This window comes from Mytilus edulis, chromosome 2 (genome assembly GCF_963676685.1).
Source record: "Mytilus edulis chromosome 2, xbMytEdul2.2, whole genome shotgun sequence".
NCBI lineage: Eukaryota > Metazoa > Mollusca > Bivalvia > Mytilida > Mytilidae > Mytilus > Mytilus edulis.
Window position 1 is genome coordinate 52,330,345 of NC_092345.1, and position 12,758 is coordinate 52,343,102.

The 12,758-nt window shown below is 44.2% G+C and overlaps 1 long non-coding RNA gene and 1 pseudogene across 1 annotated transcript; both read left to right on the forward strand.

Annotated features, from left to right (window-relative positions):
- Positions 1 to 1,233, forward strand: LOC139512418 (uncharacterized). The gene is made up of 2 exons (XR_011662258.1): positions 1 to 169; positions 871 to 1,233. It is a non-coding gene; the product is annotated as an uncharacterized lncRNA (long non-coding RNA).
- A 65-nt stretch (positions 1,234 to 1,298) lies between these two features.
- LOC139510904 (mucin-2-like) lies at positions 1,299 to 11,494 on the forward strand (annotated as a pseudogene).
- The last annotated feature ends 1,264 nt before the right edge of the window (positions 11,495 to 12,758 follow it).

The following is a 12,758-nucleotide window of genomic DNA, read 5'->3' on the forward strand; positions in this document are numbered from 1 at the left end:
CGTGAACTGGTGACAAAATATTATCGCCCCTGTAAACAGTGGGCTCTTCTGACTAGAGGTAATCGGTAAAGAATAGCGGAAAATGGTGTACATTGTTTACGAGCTTGAAATGAGCTAACACAGACGAACTGAGACGTGTCAACGTAATGTGAATATGATAATGCACCAGGTAAATTATTAATTGTTAAGTTTATCACATCATCGTATCTCCATATGATAGGTAAATAAGTGAATTTTCGATTTTAAGTGTCGTCAGGGTTCAAACCTGGAATCATGCCAACCTTTCATTATTTTTTTTTAATACTAACCTATAGTCGGAACATCTTGATTTTCTCCCAATTTGTAAAGTTAATTATGCTGCTTGACATATATTTTTTTTGGGGAAAAAAATTGATATGCAGTCAAATGTGGCAGTTTTTAATATTTGTTGCTATGTGAAATAAAGGGAAGTAAATTAAAGTAAAAGAAGGCGCGCTTTTTCAAATAGTAAACAATTTAATTCAGATGCATTGTATTTTGTCAAATGATAAAGAATATCGTAGAAACTTGCTAGAAATTCATCTAATTTATAAAAGATATACAACATGACATACTGAAATCTGAAAAGGGGTAAAACCACCATACCTTGAACAAATTCAGTTAAAAAAAGGGGGGGGGGGGTAAAATGCTACGAAATTTAGATTTCATTTATTTTTTGTCGACAGCCAAAAGATGATTTGACATGTAACTAACTACTTTTTCAATTTCATTGTAAAGTAAAATTGGCTTTTTTTGGGGTCTCTGTTTATTGTGGTCTGATGTTTTCAGGTTCTCTTTGGATTGCCAAATAATATTATAATCATCTAATTGAATGTTCAAATTATTTTGCAGCGATGGTGTGTATGGAAGGAAGACTGTCATAAAACCCAACAGTTCCGGATGGCCCTTTAGATAATTGCTTAACATCAATAGCGATGTAAGATTTAAGTGTTTGATTTAGCACAAGTTTAGCCAGGTTTTCCTTGTAATTGTGGCAGAAAAAACACTAGACAGTGTCATGCATTGAAAGGATATCAAACGGATATTTTATGGAATGATTCTCATACATATAAAATCATATGCATAGGAATGTGGAGCTAGTGTCTTTCATGCAGCAATTTTTAATTTCCAATATAAACTCTGAAAAGACAAGAGCATAGAAATGTATACCAATGAGAAACATTCTTTGTGAATAAAATCATTCCAAAACTTAAATGTGTCATTAGTGTTGCATTATTTATCAGTAGAGATAGTCAGATTCCTGTAAGATTGTCCAACTGATGGTTTTTGTTTGTAATCATTTTTGTAAATCTTAGTTGTTTTGACAATCCGGGCTGTGCATGTTGCCCGACTGCCCCTTTCAGTGTGAGACAATATTTTGTTTATGATAAACAAAATCACTGATTCAAGACTGGAGCGGACCCCTTTTTGGCAGTTAGTGCGAATCCTTTAGGTTTAAACCATTACATGTAATACGGGGGAGGGGGAAGATTTTTTTTTACAGAGTCAAACATTTTTCCTAATAATAATACATTGAGATTTAATATATACTTTGTTATATGTAGTGTGTATATTAAAGTATTGCCAACAAAATTCATCAAATTTGGGATCATAATATTGTTTAAGAAAAACCCTTAAATCATAAAAGTTCATAATCTTCTGTAACACACGTGCATGGTTAATTCGGATCACATATTTTCTATTCCGATGTTATAAGAATTCGAAGGTTCATATCATTTACAATATCATTCAAAAAAATTCTGGGATTTTTTTTTTTTAACTATCAACGTTGAACCTCGAGGTTACATTGTAGTAAAAAAAAATCCAATAAAAACGTTGAATGTAAATGATATGCACCTTTAAATCTTATATTGTAGGACTCATGTTGTTCAAACATAATGTGTTGATCAATTATGTTATGATGATTTTGATAAACTTCACATTAGGTAATCTTTCACGTATATTGATTACATTATATCGAGTTGTCCCAACGATATACTTGTCGGTGTGCTCGATCATACGAATTTACCGACATTCATATAGACAAAATGACACAACTTTGAAAAATTCTTGTGACGAAACTACATTTCGGAACACGTTAAAAATTGGATACCCAGAAAGCTACATTATTAAGGTTTGATATATATTTTTTTCAAAAAAAAAGAAAAATATGCAGTCAAATGTGGCAGTTTTTTACACACCCCTATGTTGAACAATAGGTTGTTCAATTAACAGCATGTTTGGCAATTAAAAAATCATATATTAACACATTTAGCTTTAACATATACTTTATTTATAGTGGTTGTATAAAAGTTATATAATGGTTTTGTGTTTTAAGAGATATTCATCCCTATGCATATCGGGTTTTATGCGTAAATTGTCTCTCCTGTTTTTAGACCTTTTCTATCTCTTTCATAAGAAGAGTGACTTTTCTATTGTTCTAGTGTCACTGGAAATCCCACTGCACCGAACCCATCACAACTCTAGTCACAACTCCCGTTCCCTCTACACCAATCCCGACTGAACCCATCACATCTCCGGTGATAACTCCCGTTCCCTGTACACCAATTCCCACTGAACCCATCACAACTCAAGTGATAACTCCCGTTCCCTCTACACAAATTCCCACTGAACCCATCTCAACTCCAGTGACAACTCCCGTCCCCTCTACACCAATCGCGACTGAACCCATCACATCTCCGGTGACAACTCCCGTTCCCCCTACACCAATTCCCAACGAACTCATCACAACTCCAGTGACAACTCCCGTTCCCTCTACAACAATCCCGACTGAACCCATCACAATTCCAGTAACAACTGCTGCACCCCCTACACCAATTCCAACTGAACCCAGTACAAAACCTGAACCAACTAACTCTCCCGCTACAACAGCGCCTATTACACCAATCGCAACTGAAAAAACAACTGCCGCGTCACCTACACCAGTTCCATGCCAACCCATCACAACTCCAGCTTCATCCATTTCAACTACAGTATCAATTAGCGCTCCCTCTACACCTGTTCCTACTGCACTCATCTTAACTCCAGTACCAACTAGCACTCCCTCAACACCAGCTCCCACTTCACCAATCTCAACTCCTCTGCCAACTAGTTCTCCCTCTACACCCGTTCCAACTTCACCTACCACATCTCCAGTACCATCTACCTCTCCCTCTACACAACCTCCCACTTCACCCATCACAACCCCAGTCCCAACTAGCTCTCCTTCTACACCCGTTCCTACTTCACCCACCACAACACCTGTACCAACTAGCTCTCTCTCTACACCAGCTCCCACTTCATCCATCACAACTCCAATGCCAACAAGCTCTCCTTCTACATCAGCTGCCACTTCACCTATCACAACTCCAGTACCAACTAGCTCTCCCTCTACACCAGCTCCTACTTCACCCATCACAACTCCAGTACCATATAGCTCTCCTTCTACACCAGCTGCCACCTCACCCATCACAACTCCAATACCAACTAGCTCTCACTCTACACCTGCTCCCACTTCACCTATCGCAACTCCAGTACCAACTAGCTCTCCCTCTACTACCTTTCCTACTTCACCAACACCAACACCTGTACCAACTAGCTCTCCCTCTACACCAGCTCCCACTTCATCCATCAAAACTCCAATACCAACAAACTCTCCATCTACACCTGTTCCCACTTCACCTATCACAACTCCAGTACCAACTAGCTCTCCCTCTACACAAGCTCCCACTTCACCCATCACAACTCCAGTACCAACCAGCTCTCCCTCTACACCAGCTCCTACTTCACCTATCACAACTCCAGTACCAACTAGCTCTCCCTCTACACCAGCTCCCACTTCACCCATCACAACTGCAGTACCAACTAGCTCTCCATCTACACCTGTTACCTCACCCATCACAACTCCAATACCAACTAGCTCTCCCCCTACACCTGTTCCCACTTCACCTATCACAACTCCAGTACCAACTAGCTTTCCTTCTACACCAGCGTCTACTTCACCCATTACAGTACCAACTAGCTCTCCTTCTACTACACCAGCTGCCACCTCACCCATCACAACTCCAGTACCAACTAGCTCTCACTCTACACCTGCTCCTACTTCACATATCTCAACTCCAATACCAACTAGTTCTCCCTCTACACCTGTTCCCACTTCATCTATAACAACCCCAGTACCAACTAGCTCTCCCTCTAAACAAGCTCCCACTTCACCCATCACAACGTCAATACCAACTAGCTCTCCCTCTATACCTGTTCCCACTTCACCTATCACAACTCCAGTACCAATTAGCTCTCCCTCTACACAAGCTCCCACTTCACCCATCACAACTTCAATACCAACTAGCTCTCCCTCTACACCTGTTCCCACTTCACATATCACAACTCCAGTACCAACTAGCTCTCCATCTACACCAGCTCCCACTTCACCCATCACAACTCCAGTACTAACTAGCTCTCCCTCTACACCAGATCCCACTTCACCTATCATAACTCCAGTACCAACTAGCTCTCCCTCTACACCAGCTCCCACTTCACCCATCACAACTCCAGTACCAACTAGCTCTCCTTCTACATCAGCTGCCACCTCACCCATCACAACTCCAATACCAACTAGCTCTCCCTCTACACCTGTTCCCACTTCACCTATCACAACTCCAGTACCAACTAGCTCTCACTCTACACCAGCGTCCACTTCACCCATCACAACTCCAGTACCAATTAGCTCTTCTTCTACACCAGCTGCCACCTCACCCATCACAACTCCAATACTAACTAGCTCTCCCTCTACACCTGTTCCCACTTCACCTATCTCAACACCAATACCAACTAGCTCTCACTCTACACTAGCTCCCACTTCACCTATTACAACTCCCGTCCCAACTAGCTCTCCCTCCACACCCGTTCCTACTTCACCCAACACAACACCAGTACCAACTAGCTCTCCTTCTATACCAGCTGCCACCTCACCCATCACAACTTCAATACCAACAGGCTCTCCATCTACACCTGTTCCCACTTCACCTATCACAACTCCAGTACCAACTAGCTCTCCCTCTACACCAGCTCCTACTTCACCCATCACAACTGCAGTACCAACTAGCTCTCCCTCTACACCAGCTCCTACTTCACCCATCACAACTCCAGTACCAACTAGCTCTCGCTCTACACCTGTTCCTACTGCACTCATATCAACTCCAGTACCAACTAGCTCTCCCTCTACATCAGCTCCTACTTCACCCATCACAACTTCAATACCAACTAGCTCTCCCTCTACACCCGTTCCAACTTCACCTACCACATCTCCAGTACCATCTACCTCTCCCTCTACACAACCTCCCACTTCACCCATCACAACCCCAGTCCCAACTAGCTCTCCTTCTACACCCGTTCCTACTTCACCCACCACAACACCTGTACCAACTAGCTCTCTCTCTCTACACCAGCTCCAACTTCATCCATCACAACTCCAATCCCAACAAGCTCTCCTTCTACATCAGCTGCCACTTCACCTATCACAACTCCAGTACCAACTAGCTCTCCCTCTACACCAGCTCCTACTTCACCCATCACAACTCCAGTACCATATAGCTCTCCTTCTACACCAGCTGCCACCTCACCCATCACAACTCCAATACCAACTAGCTCTCACTCTACACCTGCTCCTACTTCACATATCTCAACTCCAATACCAACTAGTTCTCCCTCTACACCTGTTCCCACTTCATCTATAACAACTCCAGTACCAACTAGCTCTCCCTCTAAACAAGCTCCCACTTCACCCATCACAACGTCAATACCAACTAGCTCTCCCTCTATACCTGTTCCCACTTCACCTATCACAACTCCAGTACCAATTAGCTCTCCCTCTACACAAGCTCCCACTTCACCCATCACAACTTCAATACCAACTAGCTCTCCCTCTACACCTGTTCCCACTTCACATATCACAACTCCAGTACCAACTAGCTCTCCATCTACACCAGCTCCCACTTCACCCATCACAACTCCAGTACTAACTAGCTCTCCCTCTACACCAGATCCCACTTCACCTATCATAACTCCAGTACCAACTAGCTCTCCCTCTACACCAGCTCCCACTTCACCCATCACAACTCCAGTACCAACTAGCTCTCCTTCTACATCAGCTGCCACCTCACCCATCACAACTCCAATACCAACTAGCTCTCCCTCTACACCTGTTCCCACTTCACCTATCACAACTCCAGTACCAACTAGCTCTCACTCTACACCAGCGTCCACTTCACCCATCACAACTCCAGTACCAATTAGCTCTTCTTCTACACCAGCTGCCACCTCACCCATCACAACTCCAATACTAACTAGCTCTCCCTCTACACCTGTTCCCACTTCACCTATCTCAACACCAATACCAACTAGCTCTCACTCTACACTAGCTCCCACTTCACCTATTACAACTCCCGTCCCAACTAGCTCTCCCTCCACACCCGTTCCTACTTCACCCAACACAACACCAGTACCAACTAGCTCTCCTTCTATACCAGCTGCCACCTCACCCATCACAACTTCAATACCAACAGGCTCTCCATCTACACCTGTTCCCACTTCACCTATCACAACTCCAGTACCAACTAGCTCTCCCTCTACACCAGCTCCTACTTCACCCATCACAACTGCAGTACCAACTAGCTCTCCCTCTACACCAGCTCCTACTTCACCCATCACAACTCCAGTACCAACTAGCTCTCGCTCTACACCTGTTCCTACTGCACTCATATCAACTCCAGTACCAACTAGCTCTCCCTCTACATCAGCTCCTACTTCACCCATCACAACTTCAATACCAACTAGCTCTCCCTCTACACCCGTTCCAACTTCACCTACCACATCTCCAGTACCATCTACCTCTCCCTCTACACAACCTCCCACTTCACCCATCACAACCCCAGTCCCAACTAGCTCTCCTTCTACACCCGTTCCTACTTCACCCACCACAACACCTGTACCAACTAGCTCTCTCTCTCTACACCAGCTCCCACTTCATCCATCACAACTCCAATCCCAACAAGCTCTCCTTCTACATCAGCTGCCACTTCACCTATCACAACTCCAGTACCAACTAGCTCTCCCTCTACACCAGCTCCTACTTCACCCATCACAACTCCAGTACCATATAGCTCTCCTTCTACACCAGCTGCCACCTCACCCATCACAACTCCAATACCAACTAGCTCTCACTCTACACCTGCTCTTACTTCACATATCTCAACTCCAATACCAACTAGTTCTCCCTCTACACCTGTTCCCACTTCATCTATAACAACTCCAGTACCAACTAGCTCTCCCTCTAAACAAGCTCCCACTTCACCCATCACAACGTCAATACCAACTAGCTCTCCCTCTATACCTGTTCCCACTTCACCTATCACAACTCCAGTACCAATTACCTCTCCCTCTACACAAGCTCCCACTTCACCCATCACAACTTCAATACCAACTAGCTCTCCCTCTACACCTGTTCCCACTTCACCTATCACAACTCCAGTACCAACTAGCTCTCCCTCTACACCAGCTCCCACTTCACCCATCACAACTCCAGTACTAACTAGCTCTCCCTCTACACCAGATCCCACTTCACCTATCATAACTCCAGTACCAACTAGCTCTCCCTCTACACCAGCTCCCACTTCACCCATCACAACTCCAGTACCAACTAGCTCTCCTTCTACATCAGCTGCCACCTCACCCATCACAACTCCAATACCAACTAGCTCTCCCTCTACACCTGTTCCCACTTCACCTATCACAACTCCAGTACCAACTAGCTCTCACTCTACACCAGCGTCCACTTCACCCATCACAACTCCAGTACCAATTAGCTCTTCTTCTACACCAGCTGCCACCTCACCCATCACAACTCCAATACTAACTAGCTTTCCCTCTACACCTGTTCCCACTTCACCTATCTCAACACCAATACCAACTAGCTCTCACTCTACACTAGCTCCCACTTCACCTATCACAACTCCCGTCCCAACTAGCTCTCCCTCCACACCCGTTCCTACTTCACCCAACACAACACCAGTACCAACTAGCTCTCCTTCTATACCAGCTGCCACCTCACCCATCACAACTTCAATACCAACAGGCTCTCCATCTACACCTGTTCCCACTTCACCTATCACAACTCCAGTACCAACTAGCTCTCCCTCTACACCAGCTCCTACTTCACCCATCACAACTGCAGTACCAACTAGCTCTCCCTCTACACCAGCTCCTACTTCACCCATCACAACTCCAGTACCAACTAGCTCTCGCTCTAGACCTGTTCCTACTGCACTCATATCAACTCCAGTACCAACTAGCTCTCCCTCTACATCAGCTCCTACTTCACCCATCACAACTTCAATACCAACTAGCTCTCCCTCTACACCTGTTCCTACTTCACCTATCACAACTCCAGTACCAATTAGCTCTCCCTCTACACCAGCTCCCACTTCACCCATCACAACTCCAGTACTATCTAGCTTTCCTCCTACACCAGCTGCCACCTCACCCATCACAACTCCAATACCAACAAGCTCTCCATCTACACCTGTTCCCACTTCACCCTTAACAACACCAGTACCAATTAGCTCTCCCTCTACACCAGTTCCCACTTCACCTATCACAACACCAGTACCAACTAGCTCTCCCTCTACACCAGCTCCCACTTCACCCATCACAACTCCAGTACCAACGAGCTCTCTTTCGTCACCAGCTGCCACTTCACCTATCACAACTTCAATACCAACTAGCTCTCCCTCTACACCTGTTCCCACTTCACCTATCACAACTCCAGTACCAATTAGCTCTCCCTCTACACCAGCTCCCACTTCACCCATCACAACTCCAGTACCATCTAGCTCTCTTCCTACACCAGCTGCCACTTCACCCATCACAACTCCAATACCAACAAGCTCTCCATCTACACCTGTTCCCACTTCACCCTTAACAACACCACTACAATTAGCTCTCCCTCTACACCAGTTCCCACTTCACCTATCACAACACCAGTACCAATTAGCTCTCCCCCTACTCTCGTTCCTACTTCACCCATCACAACTCCAGTACCAACTAGCCCACCCGATACACCAGCTCCCACTTCATCCATCACAACTCCAGTACCAATTGCCCAACCCTCTACACCGGCATCCACAACACCCAATATAACTCTATTACCAACTAATCCTCCCTCTACACCAGCTCCTATTGAACGAATCTCAACTCCTGTACCAACTAGTTCTCCCGATACACCAGCTCCTACTGAACCAGTCACAACTCCTGTAGTGTCTAGCCCTCCCGCTACACCAGCTCCCATTGCTCTCACCACACCTCAAGTATCAATTAGCCCTCTTACTACACCAGCGCCTACTGAATCTATCTCAATTCAAGTAACAACTAGCTCTCCCTCTACACCTGTTCCCACTTCACCTATCACAACACCAGTACCAATTAGCTCTCCCTCTACTCTCGTTCCTACTTCACCCATCACAACTCCAGTACCAACTAGCCCACCCGATACACCAGCTCCCACTTCATCCATCACAACTCCAGTACCAATTGCCCAACCCTCTACACCGGCATCCACAACACCCAATATAACTCTATTACCAACTAATCCTCCCTCTACACCAGCTCCTATTGAATGCATCTCAACTCCTGTACCAACTAGTTCTCCCGATACACCAGCTCCTACTGAATCAGTCACAACTCCTGTAGTGTCTAGCCCTCCCGCTACACCAGCTCCCATTGCTCTCACCACATCTCAAGTATCAATTAGCCCTCTTTCTACACCAGCGCCTACTGAATCTATCTTAACTCAAGTAACAACTAGCTCTCCCTTTACACAAGTGCCAACTGAAGCCATCTCAACTCCAGTACAAACTACCTCTCCCTCTACACCAGTGCCAACTGAACCCATCACAACTCTAGAACCAACTACCTCTCCCTCTACACCAGTGTCAACTGAACCCATCACAACTCTAGAACCAATTACCCCTCCCTCTACAACAGCGCTAACTGAACCCATCACAACTCCAGAACCAACTACCCCTCCCTCTACACCAGCGTCAACTGAACGCATCACAACTCCAGTACCAACTAGCTCTCCCTCTAAACCAGCTCCCACTTCACCCATCACAACTCCAGTACCAACGAGCTCTCCTTCTACACCAGCTGCCACTTCACCCATCACAACTCCAATACCCACAAGCTCTCCTTCTACACCTGTTCCCACTTCACCTATCACAACTCCAGTACCAACTAGCTCTCCCTCTACACCAGCTCCCACTTCACCCATCACAACTCCAGTACCAACGACCTTCCTTCTACACCAGCTGCCACTTCACCCATCACAACTCCAATACCCACAAGCTCTCCATCTACACCTGTTCCCACTTCACCCTTAATAACACCAGTACCAATTAGCTCTCTCTCTACACCAGTTCCCACTTCACCTATCACAACACCAGTACCAACTAGCTCTCCCTCTACACCCGTTCCTACTTCACCCATCACAACCCCAATACCAACTAGCTCTCGCTCTACATCAGCTCCCACTTCACCTATCACAAATCCAGTACCAATTAGCTCTCCCTCTACTCCCGTTCCTACTTCACCCATCACAACTCCAGTACCAACTAGCCCACCCGATACACCAGCTCCCACTTCATCCATCACAACTCCAGTAACAATTGCCCCACCCTCTACACCGGCATCCACAACACCTAATATAACTCTATTACCAACTAATCCTCCCTCTACACCAGCTCCTATTGAACGCATCTCAACTCCTGTACCAACTAGTTCTCCCGATACACCAGCTCCTACTGAACCAGTCACAACTCCTGTAGTGTCTAGCCCTCCCGCTACACCAGCTCCCATTGCACTCACCACATCTCAAGTATCAATTAGCCCTCTTTCTACACCAGCGCCTACTGAATCTATCTTAACTCAAGTAACAACTAGCTCTCCCTCTACACAAGTGCCAACTGAAGCCATCTCAACTCCAGTACCAACTACCTCTCCCTCTACACCAGTGCCAACTGAACCCATCACAACTCTAGAACCAATTACCCCTCCCTTTACACCAGCGCCAACTGAACCCATCACAACTCCAGAACCAACTACCCCACCCTCTACACCAGCGTCAACTGAACGCATCACAATTCCAGTACTAACGAGGCCTCCCGATACCCCAGCTCCTACTGAACAAATCACAACTCCTGTAGTAAAGACGACCACTTACAAACCAAGAAGGTATGGCAGATATCGAAGACATCGCGTATTTCTTCGTATAAGAAGACATGGTAAATATCAAAGACATCATCCATTTCGTCGTATAAGAAGAAATGGTAAATATCGAAGGCATCATTCATTTCGTCGTATAAGAAGACATGGCAAATATCGAAGACAACCTCTATTTCGTAGTCAAAGAAGACATGGCAAATAGCGAAGATAACAGTCTAAAACATAAATAAAATTTCCTTGATTTAATAGATTTATTATTTAATTTGCACCCATTTGATTTTAAGAGTATTACTTTTCTATTAGTTAATAGTAAGTTTATACATTGACCAAAGTCTTACAATGTCAAAGCCGGCTACGAATTTTATACTTGAGTGTCTTCACTGTGTATCATCGCCACCGGAAATTGGGTACTAACGCAGCGGAGAGAAATAGAAAAAAAAGTAAACAAGTTAAGAATTCATTCAATTCAAAGCATTTCCACTCATTTGATGAGGGTGCCGCTTAAGAAATGATTTTCTGATATACAATTCTTTAAATTATTAGGCAGATAAGTACAAAATTGATACAAGATTTTGTGTAATACTCCAAAACTTGCCACTTAGTACCGGAAAATTTCGAGGTCGATCGTCCTCTGTCGCCCCATTCTCAAGATATTGAACTGTTTTTCATTATTTTTCCAGACACGTTTTTAGATTATTATAGTGTGGCATCATATTTACTGAAATTTGTTGTCAAAAAGATGTATTTTAAAGAATATAGACCATGAAAAATAAAGTCTAGTGTACGGCAACTTGCTCGTGTTGACAAATTTACTGTATGGCAACTTGCTAATTTTAGAATAGTTATTTTACCGTCCTTTCAAAGAAAATAAAGTATTAAGTTCAAATATCTAAAGGGGTGGGGGGTGGTGGTGGTGGTGTGTGTGTGGGGGGGGGGGGGGGGGGTACCCTTTTATGTTAAACTGTTTTTGTCTTTTCAAGGTTTTAATTTGTTTAAAACTGTTATTTGACTGATAAATTTAAAAACCCTTAACTGTTCGACCCACTGGTCTGTAATCTGTTTTGTTAAAATTTGAAATGTTGTTAACTGTTTATTTGAAATTGAGATTCCAGTTATCTGTTACTTAATACTTACTAGAACCCACCCGCGAAATCGCGGGCATTCAGAGCGTAGTTTAAAGTATGTAAAGTGTTGTTGGAAGAATTTTGTAAAATGCAGAATGACTGGAGAATTTCAGCAAAAGTATCATAAGTCATAGGTTATTGGGGACAGGAAAATGTTTTTTTACCCTCCACCTTTATTTCCAAAGTTCCCAATTTTTGGTTTTCTATCAATTTCAATATGAACATACATTTAGTATGTTATGAACATTTATTTAAGTAAGGAGCCTGTAATTCAGTGGTTGTCGTTTGTTTATGTGTTACACATTTGTTTTTCGTTCATTTTTTGTACATAAATAAGGCCGC